The sequence below is a fragment of the Megascapheus bottae genome, chromosome 24 (assembly GCF_031878675.1).
Source record: "Megascapheus bottae isolate mThoBot1 chromosome 24, mThoBot2.hap1, whole genome shotgun sequence".
Classification (NCBI taxonomy): domain Eukaryota; kingdom Metazoa; phylum Chordata; class Mammalia; order Rodentia; family Geomyidae; genus Megascapheus; species Megascapheus bottae.
In genome coordinates, this window is record NC_143532.1 from 20,547,459 (window position 1) to 20,570,262 (window position 22,804).

Consider the following 22,804-nt stretch of genomic DNA (forward strand, 5'->3'; position numbering starts at 1 on the left):
ATGGATTCCCATTTTGTAGATGAGGATGCTGGAACTTTTGACAAGTAAAAGCTTTGATGGCTAGTCAAGGAAGGTCACATGCCTGGTGTTCCTATACAATATATAAAATGTGTATGAGACATATACCTTGACAGGTGACTGTAGACTGAGATTACAACATGTATTTCTTTTCTCTCCTTAATAGTCTACAGTGGGGGGCTGAGGATGTAATTCAGTGGCAGAACAGTTGTCTGGCATACATAAGACCCTGTGTCTGAGGTGAGGTGAGGAGACAGAGAAGCTACTTTTTTTTATTGGTCTTGGGACTTGGACTCTGGACCTGGGTGTTGTCCCTGAGCTCTTCAGCACAAGGCTACCACCCTACCACTTGAGCCACAGTGCTACTTGAGAAGCCACATTTTGAGAGGTCAAATCTTGGAGTCTTTATTAAAAGGCTGGCGACTGCATGGTAGACTCCTGTCTGAAAGGCCATCAGCTAGCAAATACATGTAACACTTGTAGGAAACTATGCCATGAAGGCCAGAGAGGAAAGAAAGAACAAAAATAATACCAACAAACCAATTCAGCTCCAATGGAGAGCTGGATTGGGATGCCGTGGTGACAAGAGAAGAGCCGGGATATAGAAGACAGGACATGAACTGGTCAGTAGGTAGGGTTACAGGAAGCTCCCAGTCCCAGGTACTGGACTGATAGGTTTAGTAACCTACCAGGTACACCTATCACCTGAACAGGGCCTATGATTCACCTTCCTCCACCATGCACACAAGATGCCAGACCTTACCATCCACCATGTGGCCAAAATGGTTCTGGTCAGATCTGATCACCCTATTTCATCTGAACCCTGGCAACACTCATATGCATGCACCCCCCCCCACAGGATCTGGAAATCTCACTAAAGAGGGGACAAAGGCTGACAGAGGCCTTCTTACTACCTGTAGTTACCAAAATGGGTCACTCGTTTTCCTTAGTAGAATAGGGTTGGGACAAAGCAAGGCTGAATATCCAGTGCTCAGCAAAACTCTCTGGATTACTATGGTTTCTTAGAGACATTGCATGACTGAAGCCAAGCAGGAAAAGGATTCAAGAATACCAGAGCATCATTCTAGTTAGTATCATGCTTCTTAACCAGAAGCCAGTTGCCATTGACTTGTCCCAAAAATCTCTGCTCCAGAGATGAGATATTGCCTCATCCTGGCTGTCATTTGAGCCTCTGACCCAGAATGCTGATTATACAGGGCTGCTAGGAGAGTCACAGGGGAGGAAGGGGTGGGAGAGAGGGGACTAAGCATGGTAGATGGTATCTTGGGGCTCAGTTATATGGAGCCCCTACACAGTTCCGAGAAAGTTTGACATCTACCATAGGTAAGGCTGCAAACAAAGGTGGATTTTGGTGAGAGGGAGACCGATTTATTCATTCAATTAATTATTTGATTACTTAATCCAACACATATTTATTGAAGGGTAAATGTTTTCTATATACCGGTCATGCTTTAAGGTACTGCTAGATATGACAATAAGGAAAATCTTTGTCCTCATGGAGATTTCATTCCAAAGGAGAGACATATAATAAGCAAACAAACATCTGCAGAGGCAATTTATTGTCACTAAGTTGCCATTACTCTGAAGAAAAACAAAGGGCAGTGAAAGCAAAGAGAGAAGGAAAAGGTGTTTTTCTGACACCTTTGGAGAGGGCACAATGGGGCTGAGAACAGAATAAAGTGAGAGAGAAGACCTGCCATCTGACTGAGGAGATGGCATTTTAGCAGAGGAAACTGAAAGTACAAACAGCTTGAGAAGACATGATAGCTATGCTCACTGCTAAGTGCACAGCTGAGTTGGGTGTGTCTGTAGGGGAACAAATTAGGACAGAAGTGGTAGGAGACAAGAGCAGAAGAGTAAGCATTGGAACAAACTAGAAGGACTTGTCACAGGACCATGACAGTGATTTTAAACTAGTTAAAATGGGGAGGTATTGGAAAGTTTTGAGCGGACTCTCCAAGCCTGCATGAAGAGTCCTCTGAGGAGGTAGAGGAGAAGCACATGAGAATTGGAAAGTCAATCAGAGGCGCTCCTTCAGGCATTTGTCTGTGTATCTAGAGGCTGGATGAGTAAAGGTTGTTGTAAGGGACTTGGTGATCTCATTTTGTGTGGCAGTATCAAATGCTTCTCCTTCCTTCCAGCAGTTAACCATAGCACTTAACTCCCGCCTTTCACTTAACCTTCTGGATTGAGCTGGAGAGAATCAACATCTTTCTGCTCCTTTATACTCTGGGTTCACTCCCAGGGCAGGATAAGGGGCACCGAGAAAGAAGTTACAACATCTAAACGCCAGCTCCAGACCTTCAGTGTCTATCTGAGCTTGGAGAAATTGTATCATATCTGAGTGTTCATTTCAGCTCTCTCAAAGTGAGGATTATCTTCTCTCTGTTCTTACCCTGCAGGCTGGCTGTTAAGAGATAATATGAGCAAATAACTCTGCAAATAGCTAAGGATTAAGCATATGAAAGAACAGTATTTAATTAATTTTAGTTTACCATTACCCTACCTTTTTAGAAATAACCTATCACATGCTTACTGAGGGTAAAAGATACACAAATATGCAATCTTAGTGAAGTAAAATCTAAGCAGGGTTAACTAATCGGAATCCTTTTAAGAAGATGGGAGGAAATGTGCTCATGTGAGCTTCCCACCTTGCTCTTTCTTTCAGGATTCAGCCCTAGTTCCCTTAAACTACTAGATCTCCAGGCATGCATATTTCCAACAGAATTGAGAACAACTGTCTTCACTAACTGCTGTTCTCTATCATCAGACTAAAATTCATTTATCATTCCTTGATTTTCAAAGTCAGGTAAGCAAGGGATCTTGACTTTATTGTAGAGTTTAACTATAATTTGTATAGTGAAGGGACATTAGATTACTTGCTGGGTTTGATTGAATTATCTGTTCATAATTTTTCCTTTCCTCTATCTCCTGGACATCATTTTCTCTACTTTGCTCCACCACTGATTTTTTGGCCATAGTCATATGGTTGGTTTTGCCAATGGGATTAAGAAGCATGGTAAGGGGCCTGGAGCGTGGCTTAGTGGTAGCATGCTCACCTAGCATGCACAAAGCCCTGGGTTCAATTTCCTGGTGCCACATATACAGAAAAAGCTGGAAGTGGCACTGTGGCTCAAGTAACAGAGCACTATCCTTCAGCAAAATGTGTCCAAGGACAATGCCCAGGTCCTAAATTCAGGCCCCAGGACTGGCAAAAAAAAAAAAAGAAAGAAACATGCTAAGTTTCTGACAACTCTCTTGGAGCTTCTATTCTACATTGTATGAGTATCATACTGCCATCCATAGCAAGATACACAGGATAGATCCAAAACATTCTAATCAGGAGTCCAACAAGACTAAGTCTTATGGAGACTAGACATGCTACAACTAACCTATGAGTAGCCAGCAAGATTTTGAAATTGTTTGTTGTAAACATTCTTATAGTAAGTCCTAACTTTTACATCTTCTGAGGTGACAATAAATTTTATTCTCTATTCCAAGCTATTCTCCTATTTGGGCTCCTTGTCAATATCTGTGGCTTTGCTAAAATTTGCTCTATCTTATTTATTTACTTCAACATATCTTTAAGAAGGGGACGAGTTTTTAGAGCAGGATCCATGTCTATGCTCAAAACAATGTCTCATCCAGGATCATGGCCATGTTGGTACCAAAATGAAAGTATTATAGCTGAGATGGTTAATAGAACCCTTTGAGATAGACCAGGAGAAGGACTTTCGCGGTGGAAAACCAGGTTGTTATGGCTTCAAAGAGCAAATAAGTCAGGTGGTCTAATAGAGAAAAGGCCACAGAGATCTTTTGCAATGGCAATGTCACTTTCATGTTCAAAGAGTAACTAATATCAAAGCTTCGAGATGTGGTCATCATCTGGACATAACAAAGATTTGAATCTCCAGCCTCTGTATTTCTAGTTGGACCTACTGAAAGCAGACAAGAGTGACCTTGAGTATCCTTCAGCTTTATGGGGCTAAGAATGCTTCCCATAGGACTAGAAGAGCAAGGAAGAATGCAATATAAGATTCAAAAGGCATCAGAGGCCCTAGACTAGAGTGATCTTGATACCCTCTACCCCCAAAGGCATCTGAGCCATATATTCAGAGATAGCAGAGCTTAAGCATCACCATCCATTCCCTCTCCTAATTTTCAAATCATCTCAATACACCTTTGAGAAATAGATGTCTATCTGTGGACATCTTCAGGAGTGAGAAAGCATACCTTTTCAAGGCTTTGCATTTCAACTCAGGATCAATCCATGTGGTTGGAATGAGTAGTCTCAGTTTCAACTGTTGATACTCTAATCTCCAGTGCCATAATATTTGGAGATGGGGCCTTTGGAGGTAATTGTGTTTAGCTAAAGTCATGAGGATGAAGCCCTCATGATGGGATTAGTGCCTTTAGTAGAGTCTGATTTGTCTCTCTGCTCTCTACCATGTAAGAATATAACAAGATGCCCATCAGCACATCAGGAAGTTAGTCGTCACCAGACTCTAGGTCTGCTGGTAACTTGATATTGGGCCTCCCAGACTCTAGAACTGTAAGCATGTAAGTTACGGTTTAAGTCACCCAGTATATGGTAATTTGTTAGTTTCTTGAGCTGAAAACTGTTTGCTAACCAGTTTTATATCAACAGAATTATGTTTTGTTCTTTTTCTTTCAGCTCTTCTCATATTTTAAAGGTTTAGTATGTGATTGGCAAACTTTCTCCATTTCTCAGTTACATATTTTTGGTTGCATGTTTTTAAATTATCTTTAGGAGCACAAAAGAATAGTCATAACAAAACAGTATATAAATAAATAAACACAATACATCTTGATCAATACTCCCTACCTACTCCTTCCCTTACTCTTCTTAATTTTGTAGGCTAAACATTGGGTTCTTGTCTACATTTTCTCCTTCTCTTCATTTACCTTTGCCTTTCCCCTTAACTCCACCCCACCCCTTTCAAGTACCTTCTTCCTGGTGTTTTATTTAGCTAAAATTTGATTTTGGCTTTCTAAGGAATTACACTATTTGAAAGCTCCCTTGAATCTACTGTACTTCAGTAAAAAGAAAATCATAAATGGTCTGACGGTAAAGATTTTGTGGTAACTCCTGCACTATTCTGGACAATTTTGAAACAAGAACTGAGCATTTATTATGAATAAAGGAACACGTATATATCAGAGGCTGGGAATACATGTCTGTTATAAGGAGCCTGGATAGAGGAAAAGCTAATGTGAAGGGTCTCTGCCTTTCAAGGGAGATGTCTACTTTCATCTAAATATTTACTTAGTCCATTTATTTTGATACTGTCTCCTTCTCAGTGCATAGATCAAGAGGCTAACCAAGGTTAGCATATTTCAATTACCTGCTGTCCTTTAGCTTTTATGGATCTATTTTAAGCCTTATGACCTTCTGTTCTTCTCAAGAAGACAAGGAGATAGACCACAGGTAACTTTTATTAAACCAGGTGACCTGTCCATCCCAAAGTCGCAAATTCCTGTTGACTTGTAGCATTGCATGCTTTCAAATCACCCCCATAGTGAAACATTCCAACCCACCAACACTCCAGGCTGTGTGTGGCTGCCATTGGTTACATTCCTCATCTGTGGTACTGAGACATCATCTGAAATAGCCCTGAGGGAGCTTATATTGCTCATTTTAGGAAAATAAGTTGGTTGAAGTTCTCCACCACAGCTGGGACAGAGGGCCAATATGCTGAATTATTTAATTTCAGTTTAGTGGAAATCCAAGATTTCATGTGTCAGCAAAGAACTGGTGAAGTCAAAGGGCAGCATTCACTCTGCCTCTTCAGCTCTAATCAGATATTCTGGGGCCTGGAGGCTCCTAATTCAGGAAATCAGTCTGAAAAGAATCAGCTTTAAGCCTTCTTCTTTCTGCCTTTATGAACTCCATCCAGTGTTTCCATACCCTGCCTCCAAGGGTGCTGGAGAAAGTTGCGTGGTTCAGACATGGAGTTGGAGAATTTTAGAGACATACAACTCTATCCTGCATTCTGCCTTCTCTACCCAAAGAGCTCCCATCCCGGGGAAGCCTCGCTGTCCTGAGCTGAGTAGATCCTTGCTCTTCGTTACTGGGTCTCCTGTGTGTTTTCTCAGCAGCAATATTGCAGTTTAACCCAAGAAAGAGTAATAAAATACCTATCATTACTAATTTCAACAAAACATGTACGGCATGAATTATTGGTTCATTCACTCATTTGTCCAGTGAACATTATTAACAACCTACTGTTTTCCAGGATTTAAAAAGGGACATACTGGGCCAGGAGTTTGGCCTAGTGGTAGAGGGCTTGCCTAGCATGCATGAAGACCCAGGATCTATTCCTCCTGCATAGAAAAAGCCAGAAGTGACGTTGTGGCTCAAGTGGTAGAGCTCTAGCCTTGAGAAAGTCCCAAGACAGTGCTCAGGCCCTGAGTTCAAGACCCGGGGCTGGAAAATAAAATAAAATAGGGCCAGGAGTTTGGCCTAGTGGTAGAGTACTTGCCTAGCATGTGCGAAGACCCAGGTTCAATTCCTTGGTACCACATACATAGAAAAAAGCCAGAAGTGGTTCTGAGGCTCAAGTGGTAGAGTTCTAGCCTTGAGAAAGAAGTCCAAGGACAGAGCTCAGGCCCTGAGCCCAAGCTCAGGACTGGCAAAAAACAAAATAAAACAAAATGGGACCTATAAATGAAAGAAAGACTTGGACCTGGCCAAGACCATAATTGCAACAGAATATTAGGAGAGCCCCGAGAGAGGCCTAGACAGGAACCATGGGACACCAAAGGGCTGTTCTTCTCTTGGAAGGGCATCATAACTCATAGCCCTGAAGACTCAGCCATGTGCTAGGGGATCTGAGAATTCAGCTGACATGCTCCTGTTCATGACCATACTTTTCAGACATTTCTTCAACAAGTGCATGTCTGTTTCCCAAAGTGGAGTGTTCAATACAAGGCCCCTCCATTATAGGAGACACATGATGTGATGACTGGAGAGAAGACCAGCAGCACCAATAATAACAACAGCAATAACAATAATAATATTTGTGGGGTTGTTTACCATGAGCTTGAGGGAGGAATGAGCATTTTAGATGTACTGTCTGGTGAAATCTTCAGATCAACCCTTTATGGCACTTGCTATTGTAACCTACGAGAGAGAGTCAAGGCCAGAACGTTTAAGTATTTTTCCAGTGTCTAGGAAGTGATTCTGCTTGGATTGGAACCATACCAGGTGATTTGGTTATATCATTTCTATATAGAAACTTGAAATAATGAATTTTTCTGTGTGCAACACATCACAGATTATGGGATGCTCTGAATCTCATACAACTAGTGTTGAGAACCCAAGAGATGAATGACTAGCTCTCAAATTTATGGAAGCATCAGTATAACCATGTTGCTCTGTAAGAGTCAGATGCTCAACCCACTCAGAACTACGGAGTTCACATTTTTCAGTGTATGGTGGGATAGGGGGTAAATGGCCTTAATCAGCTTTGGGGGCAGTACACACACACACACACACACACACACACACACACACACACACACACACACACAAAGCTTGGGAATTCCTAGAAGCAATGGCCTCTATGGTCTTCTTCAGCTGTGAGTCAGGTTCCCAGGGCTGCTGTAACTGCCTGTTGGTGGTGAGAAGAGATATCACCAGCTTGTAAGCTAAGCTTCAGTGTCTCCCGGGAATGCAGGCAGCTGGCAGCAGTGCAGAAAGTGGTAAACACATTTGACTTTTCTTTATCATCTGTGCATGTACATGATGGGCAAGAGGGACTGGATCTCTGAATCAAGGAGAATAGGGTTACTAAGGCTTTGCTTTAGGCCCAAAGCCAGGCCTGGATTCTGCTCAGGTCTCTATGCTTCAGCTAAGACCTGAACCTCAAACTCGCTGGATAAGAAAAATCCAGCTTTGGAGACTTTTTAAACTCTTTGGGTCAGGTCCATGTGTCTCTGGGTCAGCTGTATGGATAGCTGATTCCATGAGATTTCAGAGTTGGAACATGGAAGAGAGAGGCAGGCTCTGAAGTTGAACTCTAACCCTACCCTGACTTAGAGGGGTCATCGTGGAACCTCTTTTTTTCCATGTAACGTACAGTGATTTAATGGCAGTGAAATTTATTGTGGACAATAGTCCACAATATGGAATGGTCTTAAACTCTATATTGCTAATGGATGATTTTAAATGTGGATAAAATCTCTTTAACATGTGAAGCATATATCTTTGAGAGAAGATTAGTGAGTTAAAATTATGTAGTTAAATAAGTAAGAAAGGAGATTTAAATGTATCTTCAAAGCTCTCTACCACTTTAAATGTGTGGTTTTAAAAGGTTGATGGGGGAGGGACTGTAGCCTCATGCAGTTACCAGAGTTGACTTTCCCAGTTTCAAGGGGGTTCACTGGAGTAAAAAGAGAGTCCAGAAACCAGCATTCCAAGAAGAATATCAGGGCTATCTGCCATAGTACAGAGGTCCAGAGTCCTACATGTAGAAGGGACTTTGGAGGACATTTATCCTAGTACGTTGCTCATAGGAATATACTGAAGTCCAGAGAAGGAAAAGTATCACTCAAGGTTATAAGATGATAGATTGCAGGGATAGATGCTAGGCTTCTCTATTATGCTTTATGAAATGAGAATAATAACAATAACAATAATAATATCAGCCTTATAAAGATGTTGCAAGGAATTGGGGGAAAACTACTTTGGATGTAGATACATTTAGACGTGGAGGGAGACAAGGATGAACCTCAATGGTAGATTCATTTTGTGAGCGGTCTATTTCTGACCCCTTCACTGGTGTGCCTCCAGGAACATAGCTGCCGTAGGATCCTAGGCCCCTGTCCTGTACTGGGCTGAGAACAGGAATAGGCAGCTATAAGCCCCTGACATTTTCTTTGAGATAGTGGCAGCTGGTGGGACTTTAGACTAAAGGAATAAAGAGCAAGCAGAAAGAAAAAAAAAGTTACTGTGTTAAAAGAGGTTTAAAAATGTGCCTGCCATCTGTTTGGCCACCAAGGTTTTTTGGGGTGTGCGTAGGGGGAAAGACCTCGTCTCCCACTTTTGGGTGTCATATCAGTCGGAGCCAACAAATTAAAATCTCTATCAAGTCTTCAAATTTTGTTTTCTTCCCAATCTTTCTTTCTGCATCTCGTGCAGAAATGTCCTCATTTTGTTTCCTGAAAAGATGTGTATTTTTCAATTGCTACTGAAATATTAAATCTGTAAAGGCCGGCACACTTAGCTCAAAAGGCAGGTTTTTTGGTTTTAGCATTTGTCAATCGCATTGTAAGAGAAATGAGGCTTTCAGAGACAGCTTAACAATGTCACCATCTTTATATTTACTTGGTTATTCCATCATATTCTTTTTTTTTTTTTTGCCAGTCGTGGGCTTGAGCTCAGGGCCTGAGCACTGTCCTTGGGCTTTCTCAAGGCTAGAGCTCTAGCCCTTGAGCCTCAGCACCATTTCTGGCTTTTTTCTATGTATGTGGTACCGAGGAATCGAACCCGGGTCTTCATGCATGCTAGGCAAGCACTTTAACCACTAGGCCAAACTCCCAGCCCTATTCCATCATATTCTGAAGCTTTATGCATTTTTTGCTGTGATATTTCTTTGTTTCTGATTTTTGATGCAAGTTCTCAGTATGTAGGCCAGGCCAATCTTGAACTTGTGATCCTCTTGCTGGACATCAGCCCAACATCACCAACCCCAGCTGCTGCTGCTATTTCTTAGTAAATTTGTCTTAGGTAAAGTGTGGTGGCTCATAGCTGCAGTGTCAGCACTTGGGGGCTGAGGCAGGAGGATCTCAAATTTGAAGACAGCCTAAGTTATCTAATAAGATCTCAATGGAAAATAAAAGCAACCCAACAAAAACAAACCAAGAGTTTCTTCTGTCTTTCAGTAGAGACTTCAGCCTTTATGCTTATTGATATTACTGATATGCTTAAAGACTTTGATTTATTGTAAGGTTATTTTCCCCCTTTACTGCTCCTCTCTATTTTGTTGTGCTTATTGAATGTTTTTGAAAACTTCATTTCTTCTTCTCTAATGGTTTAGAACTATTCAACCCCCATCCTATTGTAATAGGTTGATAAATTGGTGTATTTTTTAAACATCAATATCTATACTGAATTATTTCCTAGATTCTCCTAGTAAAAACCACTAAAATGCTGTTTATTTTCATTTTTGCTTTCCTTTTGTATTTATTTTCTTCTCTCTACTTGAATACTTACCATACTAAATATAATTTAGTTTTTTTATTATAAATTAGTAATGTTTGTTGAGTATCAACATATATTTCAATTAGTAACATTTCTTAATGTCTCAGCATTCTTTTGTTCAACTTGGCTTTTTGTATCCCATGCTTGTTTCTTTGGTTCCTGTCTTTATTTTATATGGTTTCATTCTGTCTAAGAATTCTTTTTCTTTTACATTTTAAAACATTTTACAGTAAGGGTGATGTCAGAGCAATTACAGTTACATAAATAAGGTAATGAGTACATTTCTTGTTGAACATTGTTATTCCTCTCCCTTGTTTTTTCCCCACTGCCATCCCCCACTCCCCTCCTCTCCAAGTTGTAAAATTCATTTCCAGCATAGTGTCTTGTGAGTATCCCTGTTACATTGGTTCACCCTTTGTCCTTTGTATCACCATTTTGTTATTCCCCTTCCTTTCCCCAAATCAGATAAACTTATATACAAGCAAAAGGGTACTGAGGCTGGGAGTTTGGCCTAGTGGTAGAGTGCTTGCCTAGCATGCACGAAGACCCGGGTTCGATTCCTCAGTACCACATACATAGAAAACGCCAGAAGTGGTGCTGAGGCTCAAGTGGTAGAGCTCTAGTCTTGAGAAAGTCCAAGGACAGTGCTCAGGCTCTGAGCTCAAGCCCAGGACTGGCAAAAAAAAAAAAAAAGAAAAGAAAAAGGGTACTAAAATCAGAAATGGTGATAACAGGGGATAAACCAATGAGGAAGAAATTGAAAGAGAGCAGAAGTAACTTCATGCAGTACATTAAAAAACAAAAACACAAAGAAACAACAACAACAAAACCCTCTTGTTTCCATATCTTGGAGTTCATTTTGATTAGCATCATTTTATATGGTCATATGTACAGATCTATTGAACTATTATGATTCCCTGCTAGGACCATCCTAGACATTTACTGCTTATTACAACTGAGTAAAATCGTAGAGTTTATTTTTCTTTGAGTCTGGCTTACTTTGCTTAATGTGATTTTTTTCTCCAAGTCTTTCCATTTCCTTACAAGTGGGGCAATGTCATACTTTATTGCCTGTTTGAAAACATCTTAATTTCCTCTTCTTAACTTCAAAGATAGTTTTACTGGGTATTAAATTGTAGGCTTGATGCCAGTTGTCTCATATCTTGTTGCTTCTATTTCTATTCAGTGGTGCCAATATGAATTCTGATATCACTTGATTTCATTCTTTTGCAAGATGTTGTTGACTGAATTGTGTCTCCCCTCTGGCTTCATTACTTGAAACTCCAACCCTAATATGATAGTATTTGGAGAAGGGACTGTGAAAATAATTGGGTTTAGATGAAGCTGTGAAGTGCTCAAGATGGAATTAAAAGTACAGACATTGGGGTATGTTCTCAGTGTCTGTCATCTGAGAACACAAGAAAAAGGATATCTGCAAGCCAATAAGAGTCTTCCCAAGACCACCTGGAAACTGACATCTAGCCTCTAGAACTGTGAAATAATACATTTCTGTGGCTTAACCACCTGGTCTGCAGTATTTTGTTGTGGTAGCCCAAGTTGACGAAGACATAAAAAGTCAATTTTCTCAGTTTTATCTTCCTAGTTTTTTTTTCCTCACAAAATACTTAAATGTGGGTCTTTTAAGATTGAATTTTCTCAGAAGTTGAGGGGTCTTTTAATATAGACACTCTCATCTTTCTTTTCAAGTGTCTCACTTTACCTCTTAAGTATTTTTTTCTCCTCTAGATTTTTCTATTCTAGATGTGTAGAACTGTTATTGAATGGATTTAGGTGTTACTAGACCCATTCATCATCTTTTTACTTTATTAGTTTGCATCTGTATTTGCTCCTGTGTTATTTGAGTGAAGTGAAATACTTGATTCAGTCTTCCAGTTCAGTGATTTTTCCTTTTTTTATTCTTTAGTTTGTCTTTAAACCATTATCTTACATTTTAGATGATATAATGATTTTATTTTATGCCTGTCCTGGGGATTGAACTCAGGGTCTAGGTGATGTCCTTGACCTTTTTTTTGCTCAAGTCTACCACTTGATCCACAGATCCATTTCTGGCTTTTTTGTTGTAGTGGTTAATTTGAGGTGAGAATCTCATGGACTTTCTCTGCCTCGGTTGGCTTCACACTGCAATCCTCAGATCTCAGCCTCTGAGAAACTAGGATTATAGGTGTAAACCACCATTGCTGAGCTGTGTAGTCACTTTTTTAAAAAAACTTTTAAGTACTCAAACTTATAATGTCAGTTGATTATTTATTTATTTATTTAGCCAGTCCTGGGGACTGAACTCAGGGCCTGAGCACTGTCTTTGGGCTTTCCTCAAGGTTAGTGCACTACCACTTGAGCCACAGCACCAATTCTGGCTTTTCTATGTATGTGGTACTGAGGAATTGAACCCAAGTCTTCATGCATGCCAGGCAAGCACTCTACCACTAGGCCAAACTCCCGGCCCCAGTTGATTATTTTATATGTAGGCCCCTTATATATATTCCCCTTGTATGAGTGTCTTAATAGAATTTTTCTAGAAACACCTTTTTTATTTGATTCTTTTTGTGGATTTTGAAGTTCTTTAATTTATTAACTTTAGTCCTCTTTTCATGAGGTTGAGTTTCTTTAGTCCTTCAAATAAAAAGATTTCCCAACGGGAAGCCTCTTTCCTCTCTAGAAGATGAGAGGATGGGATGAGATGGTTGGCAGTGACCCTTCCAGTCTGATTAAAACAAAAACCTCAACTGTGATTTGCCTAAACAAAACAACCAGAAGAGGGAGACACTGATTAGATGGGTTTTTCATTTAGAAATGGGGAGGAAATTGACGTTCAGTAAGAGCTGTGCTGTGGAGTTTGAGATCTTTGCTTCATACCTTTTCTTCCACCCCTTCCCTCCTCATGGAGACATTACTGAAGCCATGTTCCTATTGTTTGAGTAAATCCCGAATGAAGCCCTGCTCCAGAATCTGCAGGATTTCTCCCTGCTTTATCACACCTGCAGGGAGTGGCCCTCATGTGCTTGAATATCTCCATTTTTAACCTTCAAATTCCTTCCTATTTTGCACTCTGTGTGTCATGTGTAGGCAGAACCCTTTTCCCTGCTATTATTTGGTCATTGGGATGTGAATAAGTATGAGGTCAATAGTACCTTCTAGTAAGTTTACCCTCTTGGGCTTCTGCGATCATCATAAAAGAAAGGTGCCCTGGCTAGCCTACTGGTTCAAGCAGGATTGAGAGACAATTCGAGCTAACCTGAACTAAATCAAGGCCAGAGCCAAAGTCTCAAATGAGATCAGTAGAGCTGCCTCAGAAATCCAGATATACACGAATGAGAATAAATGAATGTTTCAAGTTGCTGAGGGTTGGGGTAGTCTGTTTCTTGGTGTTATTGTTGGATAGTTGACTTATAGATGACTTTCTAGAACCCAACGCATGGTTGGAATCCAATACTCAGTCTTTAACCCATTAATCTTCTTAACCTAAAGGCATGGCCTAACAGTAAAAATGTCAGTGTTGTTTGAGGCTAGTAAGGTCAGAGTTTTGCAGGGCCTGCAATAGAAACTGAGCAGAGAGAAGAAGAAAATCCCCAGGCAGCTAATATTGCTCAATGATGCTGTTTGATGACTCTGCAAACAGAAAGAGCAAGGATTGGAAGATTTTTAGCAGGAGCAATAGTCTATGGCTGGGGCTGGCAGTGTGCCTTAAGCTTCTTTTCCATTTTTTCCCCATGAGATCTCTCATCATGATACAGCGGCCAGTAACCTTGTCCTGGACCTGAATATGCCCTAGTGTGATAGACCCAGAAGCACTGCTCTCCTGGGAATGGAAATTAATCTTTCAAATGGACAATGTAGAAATTGAGAATCAAGTCAAAAAATCCTTATTTGAATATTGAGAAAGGCAAAGGATAAGCAACTATGCCTTCTTTCTTATCCAGTTGAGGGTGGGGGGGGCAGGAATTCTTAAGGAGGCTTTACTGCAGTCATGTTTCCATTGCTTAAGTGAATTCCAAATGCTACTGTAAATTCCATTCATTATTTAAACAGCTTCAGCTCCCATGAGAGCCCAAGTGCCTTCTAGAAAGGAAGGAGCTATCAAATCTGTGAAGGGTAGGAAGGCACTGGGGTCTTAGAGGAAGAGGGTCTGTGGTTTTTATGAAGAGTCTGTAGGAAGGTGAACCAAGGACCCACCAAGTGGTCATGAGATCAATAGAGATAGAGCTAGGAATGTGATTAAGATCATCTAGGATGTTTTATTAACCTTTCTATCCTGAGACTCAAGTGACTCACTTGTTAAAAATAGGTCTCTATGCCTTACCCTGCAGATGCTATTTTAGCAGGCCTGGTGTGGGGTCCAAAGATACATTTTTAAGAAGGACCCTAAGTTATTTTGATAAGTAGGCTTATATGGGAAATATTGATCTATCAAACTGCTTTTACTTCATAGGCAAAAATCTGAGGTGCAAGGAGAGGTCTTACCCCAGGTATATGACAGCCCTTAAGATAAATCCAAGACAAATCACCAAGATCAGAATGGCAGGACTGCTTGAAATGGCTGATTTGCAGCCATACTGGGACAGGCAGGGTCTTCTGCAAGGTTTTCTGATTCTTTGGTGGTATGCTTTGGGTGACTTGTTTTTTCTTTGTAAAAATAGCTGGAAACAGAGCTCTTGAAGTTAGGTTCAAGTCTTAACTTGGCTTCTGATTCCTTGTACAGCTGTAAACAAACTTTAACCCAAACCATTGAAATAGGTGTCAAATCAAGTTTATCTACATCTAGTAGGTGCTCAATCAATAGTTGTTGCTCATCAAGTGCTAGCTAGCCTTGAATATACTAGTGCTAGTATGAACATATTTAATAAATGAAATAAGTGAGTCATTAATCTCATTGAAAAATTAAGGAACATGAAGAAGAAAATATTCAAATGACTCCATTCATATCATTTATACAGCAAATGACAGCTGAGGCAGATGTGCCTCAAGCTATAGCTCCCTCTTTCTCTTGAGTTCAGAGCTTATATCCTACTTACCCCAGTATGGCTGTGGTTTAGGCCTTTGTACAGGCTTAGACATCAACAGTGCTTATAGAAGAAAATTGAGACTCAGAGGCAGGACAAGAAATGCGCCTCAAATGTGGTTGAGAACGAGGCATTAGCACAGGCAGGCTGGAGAGAGGTGGTATAAAGTTTTAGAAAGAGAGGCCTATATGGGGGAAGGTGGACAGGGCCTCAAGGACCAATTCCTGGGAGATAAAAACTGATTTAAAGCTGAGCAATTAGCATTGAAATGCATAGCAGCCGGGAAGTTTCCTTGCATTGTTGCCTGCAATAAAGAAAAATCCAGACTGAACTGGCTGCTTCTATTAGCAGTGATATAACAAGCCAGCCTTGGCCTAGTTTTCTTAAAGCAGGCAGATCCCTTGACTCTTCCCACACCCTTTTCTGAATAGTTAAGTAACAGCTATTGCCATCTAGTGGTCTGAGCCACACTGCACAGGAATAGATGGAAAAAGTTGGTCCTAGATTCCACGGAGAAGATGACTTTGGCCTCCCTTCCCCAGAGATCTAAGCTCCCATGTTAGTTGGAAGTTTTTCCTATTTAAAACCTAAATTTTTAAATGTAGGTCTTCTCCACAATCAGTAGTCAGGAGCCTCCAATCGCCTTTTATGGGTGAGGCAACAAGTCCCTAAAGGAGAAGAGTCTCAACAATGCATTGTCAGCTATGATGGAACTAGCAAGGGGACCCAAGTGTTTACAAAGCAGATTTTGCAACTAGAAATCATTCAGAGGCTTTGAGGGTCCGTTCAGACTCCTTAGACAAGAGAACGGAAGTATTTTCTCCTGAAGATCTCGATTGTGATCTCTATGTGGTGGTGGTTCACCAATGATGTGTGAGAGATTTTTCCCTAGGATAAGACCCCTCAGGTGGGATATGCAGAAGAAGGTGAAGGTATAGTCTGAGACACCACAGGATTCTTAGAGAAGTTTCTCTGGTCCAGATCTCTTGTGGTCAAGATGGCAGATGGAGTGGTCCAGAGTTCAGACAGAGAATGCTAGGCTGACATACCACATGGATGGACAAAACCTCTCCTCCCCCAGTATGTCTTTCTGCTGAGCATATTCAGGTATTATAATGGGAGGCTATATTATTTCCAGCACATCTAATTTTTGCCATGTCTTGGGCAGGAGTAAATATACATCTCTAATGTCTTGTAAGGTACCCCACAAAGATGCAAATGAGCCCCTGTATCCTTTTAAGTTTTTAGCACCTTTAACAACAGCAAATCTCAAACCTTTCAAAGAAATATTTTTTCTTTTTTTATTGTAATTAATAAAAGGGTTACATGATATTTGCCAGATAGAAGGTGCATTAATTCACATATATTGATACCCTTTCACATGTCTTGGTACCCATTACCAAAGAAATATTTTTTTATTAAGTAGTTATACAAACAGGTTTCAATTCTATATTGCCAGTTTGTGAGTATAAAACATCTTGATCAATGTCACTCCTTTTGTCATTCTCTTCCATTTCTCCTCCCAGACTCATGGTTCAGTGAAATCTTAGGGAGAATTTAATAGGCACTAGTGGCTCAGGTGTATAATCCTAGATATTCCAGAGGCTGAGACCAAATGATTGCAGTTTGAAACCAGCCCAGGGAGGAAAGTTTGTGAGACCTTTCATCTCCAATTAACCGCCAAAAAACTGGAACTGGAGCTATGGCTTAAAGTGATAAAGCACAATCCTTGAGCAAAAAAGCTCAGGGACAATACCAAGACCCATGACTGACAAAAAAAATTTTAGGCAGAACTTGATTTTGTGAAAAAGATAAAAGATGAGAAGGCTAACATTTACTGTATCCCCTGGGCATGACTACAATGCTTGAGAGCTAGAGGGCTGCACAGGGTGGAAACCAAGGGATTGTTTAAGGAGCCCTGGACATGGAATCCTAACACCTGAGCCTCAGGTACTGCCCGGGAGTTTGCACTGTGGCCTTGACAGTGCAAATCTTTTCATAATTTCTTCATTCATAAAAGCATCCTGATTCTCCTAATGCTCAAACAAAAGATCAAACGGAGAAAAGGGGGAAGAATATAAAAATGATTTGTATAAAGTGCTATATCTGTAAACAAAAGTAAAATTATATACAATGATAAAAGATGACTATTAAATGCTCAAATTCATGAGGTTAGAGAATTATAATCAGACTAAAATCATTACCCACTAGAAAGTTGGGCTTCTTTCTATTCAGCTTTCCCCAGATCCAAGACTACCACTGTTTACTATCATTTAGCTTTATGATTTCATCACTGTTCTGCAATAGTTTGTGAAGAAAGTCACATGATATGTGCTGCATGATCTTTGTCCCTCATAATGCTATTGAAAATTCATCCTGGTTATTGATACATCATTACTTATCTATCTATTTTCTTGATATTTCCCACATTTGGATTCAGTGAGTGAGAGGTTGTAATGAGTGCTCTAGTGTGCATTTTAGGTGCACATATGAACCTATTTCTATTCAAATGTGAGTGGACTGTTGGAGCATGGGATAGATACACATTTCATTTTAAGGAAATTCAGGCACCATTTTACATGCTCAGAAGCAAGGCACATAATGCCATTTGGTCTGAAGAATACATATTTCGTATGTCAGACTCTTGGATCATCAAGTTTGGTGGGTATGAAATGATATCTCATTGTAGTTAGACTTTATATTAGTGCTGAAAACTCTTCCAAGGTTTATTAACTATTTGTATATCTTCTTCTGTAACTAGCCAATATTATTTTGAAAAAGACATACAAAACTGGAGTAGTGACACAATCATTTTCAGTCACTATAAATCTTCAGTTATCTCATCAGTGTAGTGTCAACAAAATTGTAATTTTCTCTCTAAGCACAGCTTTAGGTGCATCCCCAAAAATTTGGAGGGTTGTTGCATTCTTATACAAATTCAGCTAAAATATTTTTAGTTTCCTCTGAAACCCTTTGGTTTGACCCATAAGTGTGTGTTTAATTTGCAAGTCTTTGGAGATTCCTTCCTTTTCCTTTTCTTATTGATTTCTATTTAAATTCTCTAGTGAGAATATACCTTGCATGGTTTCAATTATTTTAATTTGTCTAGGGTTTGTTTTATAGCCTTTAATAATGATATAACTTTAATAATGACATAACTCAACGCATATCTAGTCTGCAGCTAAAAACAACATGCATGCTATTTTTGCGGTAGAAGGTATTCCATAAACATTAATAAGATCCAATTTATTGATCATGTTCAGTGTACTGAAGAGTTTGAATTTCCTTTCCTACATCTTAAGCCACTACTGCAAGCCTCTCCTACAGGTTCTTGTTCATAATGTCTACGTAAGGCTTCATGATGAACATGTTTAGACCTGCAGATGACTGAAAAGGAAAAGGGCCCTTTAAAAGTAGTTTAGTATGACTGAGTTCTGAGCTCAGTTTTTTTTTTAAATCTCCCTGTTATTATTTACTCTGAAGACTGCTCAGAATGAATTGCATATTCTATCTAACTTTTAACTCTGTTTTTATTAGTGAACTTTCCTTATATTATTGGTTTTGAGGATATATGTAGTGTGGACTCTAGCTATTCTTTCATGTGTCCTACGTGGCCAGTTAGTGTACTTTATCCAAGGCTACAGTAACAGCTCGAGGAGTTGTACAACAAGAGTCATTTATGAGACTTTTGTAGGAACTAATAAAAACAGACTTTTGTTACCAGGGTTACTTAACAGCTGGGATAATGAATCTTGGCTGTATGGCTCAAGTGGAAAAGCACCAGTCATGAGCAAGAAAGCTGAATGAAAGTACAAGGCCCTGAGTTCAATTCCTAGTACTGGTGTGCATGTACACATGCATGTGAGCGTGCACGTGCATGCACACACACAGAGATAGAGATGGAGATGGAGAGAGAGAGAGAGGGAGATGGACAGAGAGAGAGAGAGAGAGAGAGAGAGAGAGAGAGAGAGAGAGAGAGAGAGAGAGAGAGAGAGAGAGAGAGCGAGAGAGCACAATCTCTTAACAACCTGGGAAGAGTTTGCCTGCAAGTGAAAAGGTACACTGAGAAATATGAGCTAGAGAAGGGATACAAATTCACAGTGAGGATACTCAAGCACCTAGGTCCAGCCATGCCTGAAGCTTGTAGGCATTTTTCACATTTTAGACTTTCAAGTAAAACAAAACGAACCTGAACAAAACAGCAGCAAACATACCTTCTTTACACTTCTCAGTATTAGTTGACATTTCTATCACTTACATCAAAGGACTCTTACTATGTATCTCTTTATATTCAATTATGTTCCTCAGGCAGGATTCTAGGGACTCTCATTGCCCCTTTAAAGCCCTAGGCTAGCCCACTCTTCCTTTAAAGAGAAAATAGCTGATTTCATGGTTCTCCAAACAGAAATGGCTGTCCTTAGAGAATCTCAGCATGGACACTGGGCAGGGAAGCTGGGTCTCAGCATGGAGCCAGAGAGTGTGTTTGCAAGTCTGCATCTGCTGGCAAGATTAATGTGAAAGGCAGGCTGTGTGCCAGGATTTAGTTTTTAATAATCAGAGCCCATCTTACTTTTGAAATGTGCTACAGCCTCCAGTGACAAAAGGGAAAAGATAGTGCTTTTTGTCTTACTTGATGGTGCCTGCATTTCTAGGGACTTGAAGATGACATCGTGGCTTTCCCACTGGGGGACTCAATAATCAAGAAGGAATTGAATGAATGAGGTGGGGTAAGGCTTTTTAGAAATGGGAAAAGAAGACTTTCTGCTTCTCTGTAGCATTTTGCTACTTCTGTTTAACTCATCAGGATCACCAGTTATGGGGTAGATAATACTGTTGGCATGTTGGCAAGGCATGTGCCCAACACGGGTACAGGATCCCACAGAATTATGGAGACAGTGAGCTTGTAGTCATGATGGAATTAATGAGGAGGATGACCCTTGAGAGACAGGGCTCAGGCTGAGATCACATGAAAAATTAGCTGCAGCAAAACAGAAATTATGCTCAGGAGTAGTTTTCCATTTGTGTTCAAAAGCCCTTCCTACATAGGCCAAAGTATTCACATCTCATTTACACCTTTCATGCATTAGGGATCTCTTGGTATGAGGATGCCCACTTGTCTTGGCTACCACCTACCCCTCATCTCCATTTTCTACTCACTCATCTGGTTCTCTGTATGTGTGTGGTTTGTATGTTTTGTATAGTTATGTTGTAATAGACAAGGTCAGAAGGAACAAAATAAAGTCAAAGTAAAGCAAAGGCCAGTCACTTGCTCTGGGAAGTAGAAAGTGAGTGGATCCCTTTGGAATGGAGGCATAGAAAAATGCTGCTGCATGAGCACGATTTATTGAGTACCTTTTCTGTGCCCTGCCCAGGACTGGTAAGGTCCTGGGAGCCTAGCGTGACCAGATCTTCCAGGATCCCTCAGCCCAAGGAAAGAGGCAGACATGAAAATGGCTATTACACAAGGTGATAGGGCTTGATCAGTGCTATGTCAAAGAAGAAAAAGTTCAGCTGAGTGTTCAGAAGTCCCTAAGAAAAGACTTCAGCAAAGAACACAGGCCCAGAGTTTGATCTTGATGGCCAAGTCAAGTTCTCTAGTGGAAAGGCAGGTAAGGGAATTCCAGAGGCAGGAAATACCCTTTCTGCTTACTCCTCTTATGATGTTTATTTCACTATGCTGGTTTCTGAAAATACTACAAATCTGCTTGGTCACCTGTATTCTACCTGAACATACTTGTGCCTCAGTTCCTTCAACAGAAAAAGTGTGTCATTACAACACTCCCTTTTTAGAGTCATGCAAAGGATGCAATTGTTCAATAGGCATGAAGCAAACAGGACAATGCTCTATGCACAGCAAACACCCAGTTCAGGTGACAAAATGCACTTCCTTACATATAATAGTAGTCAAATCGCATTTTATTAAAGTACCCTTAATTTCGACGTGACCTCTGATATCTAAAAATAACAAGGTTGTTCTTGCTATGGGAAAGTCTCTGGCAGAATCATATTCCTCCTTGCCAAGAACATCTGGGTTATTTGTTCTATGGCTACAGCTGAATACCACATACTGGGAAATTTATAAAGAAAAGACCATTATTTTTTTTCTTTAGAGAAAATCATCAAAATGTATATTATATAGAATGTTGTTTAAAATAAACATAAGAACTTAAAAAATAAGAATGACATTGGGATATTAGAAAAGACCATTATTCAGGGTTCTAGAGACCTAGAGATCCAGTGAGAGTGTCAGAATCTGGTGAGGTCCTCGTTGCTAGTGAGGATGAGTAATGGGTTCTTCAGAGGTGGTTTAGGGTATCACTAACAGCTGCAACAAGATTGCTACCTTTACTGTCTCTTTCTCTCTATAAAGCCACTAATACAATCACAAGGGCCCCAACCTAGTGACCCCATCTAATTCTAATTATATGCCATATGCCCTACCTCCAAATCCATTAGTAGCAGGAGACTCTACTACTAAAAGTCAAAGAGACACAAAAGGCAATGACTCATGACTTATTCTAAAACTTAAGGGCCACTTGGGGAAACAGATTGTATGCTTGGATATAACTGTATAAAGACACCAGAGGACCAGTTGGCTTTTCAGCGTGCAGGTGCTTTGACAGGAGGAGGAGCTTGGGAACTAACTAGCTGGCTGGCAGAGAGATCCAAAAAGACTCCCGAATGGACACTCCAGCTCTAGCAGGTCCTCCAAAACACACACTATAAAAGGGAAACTGGTAGCCTGTAGATCTGCAAAGGCTGCATTTTTGCAAAGAAAATGCAAAGTTATCTCCTTTCTTCTTCCTTCCTACCATTAATTATTTGAGGATTGGGAAGAAGATTCTCAGATATCACAAAAGGACTGGCCTGTTGCTAAGATGCTGGAGAGGCCCAAAGGAGGAAGGAAAGTGAAGCATATGCCTGGAGGACATGAGACCCCAGGTGTGGGCTCTCTGCACTGGCAACAGTGAAGAACCCATCTAAAGCTGAGTTTTGGCAGCAGTGGTGATTTCAGCTTTTGTGTGTCATCTCTGACTCAATGTTTTGTATGTTGCTTCCTGTTTATTAAACTCTATTCTTGGTAATTTTGAGGTGGTTGGCAGGCAAGCCTGTCTCATAGTTTGTATGGTCCCCAGGACAAACAGGTGGACTGTGAATGGATGGGAGGATGTGCTAAATGGGGGTAGGGAGGTACATCAATGAAACCACCAGGAGGGTTCATAGAGAAATGTAGACAAAGCAGTTGCACTCAGACGTCTGTCCAGAGAGAATCCAAAGTTGATAGTTTGAAAATATATAAAAAAAAATACCAAATGCATTCTGAACATGAAAATCAGAGTTAGGAGGTCTGAGGGGAAAGACTTCTAGAGAGAAGCAGTTCTTAGCTAAGCCTTGAAGGATGGTTGGACTTTGGTTATATGGGAGGAGAAGAAATGGAATTCTAGGGGCAGGGAGTTTGGCCTAGTGGTTAAAGTGCTTGCCTAGCATGCATGAAGACCCGGGTTCGATTCCTCGGTACCAC

At 40.4% G+C, this 22,804-nt stretch overlaps 1 protein-coding gene across 2 annotated transcripts in view; it reads left to right on the forward strand.

The window, feature by feature from the left end:
* Positions 1 to 22,804, forward strand: part of Ces5a (carboxylesterase 5A) — a 257,321-nt gene that overhangs the window by 169,511 nt on the left and 65,006 nt on the right. The window contains exon 1 of one of the 2 annotated variants that reach the window (XM_090357627.1): positions 4,523 to 4,599. The exons of the other annotated variant lie outside the window; for it this stretch is intronic. The gene's annotated coding sequence lies outside the window, so the exon portion shown is untranslated. Of the gene's footprint in view, positions 1 to 4,522; positions 4,600 to 22,804 lie in introns of those variants that run through there. 2 annotated transcript variants of the gene reach the window in all.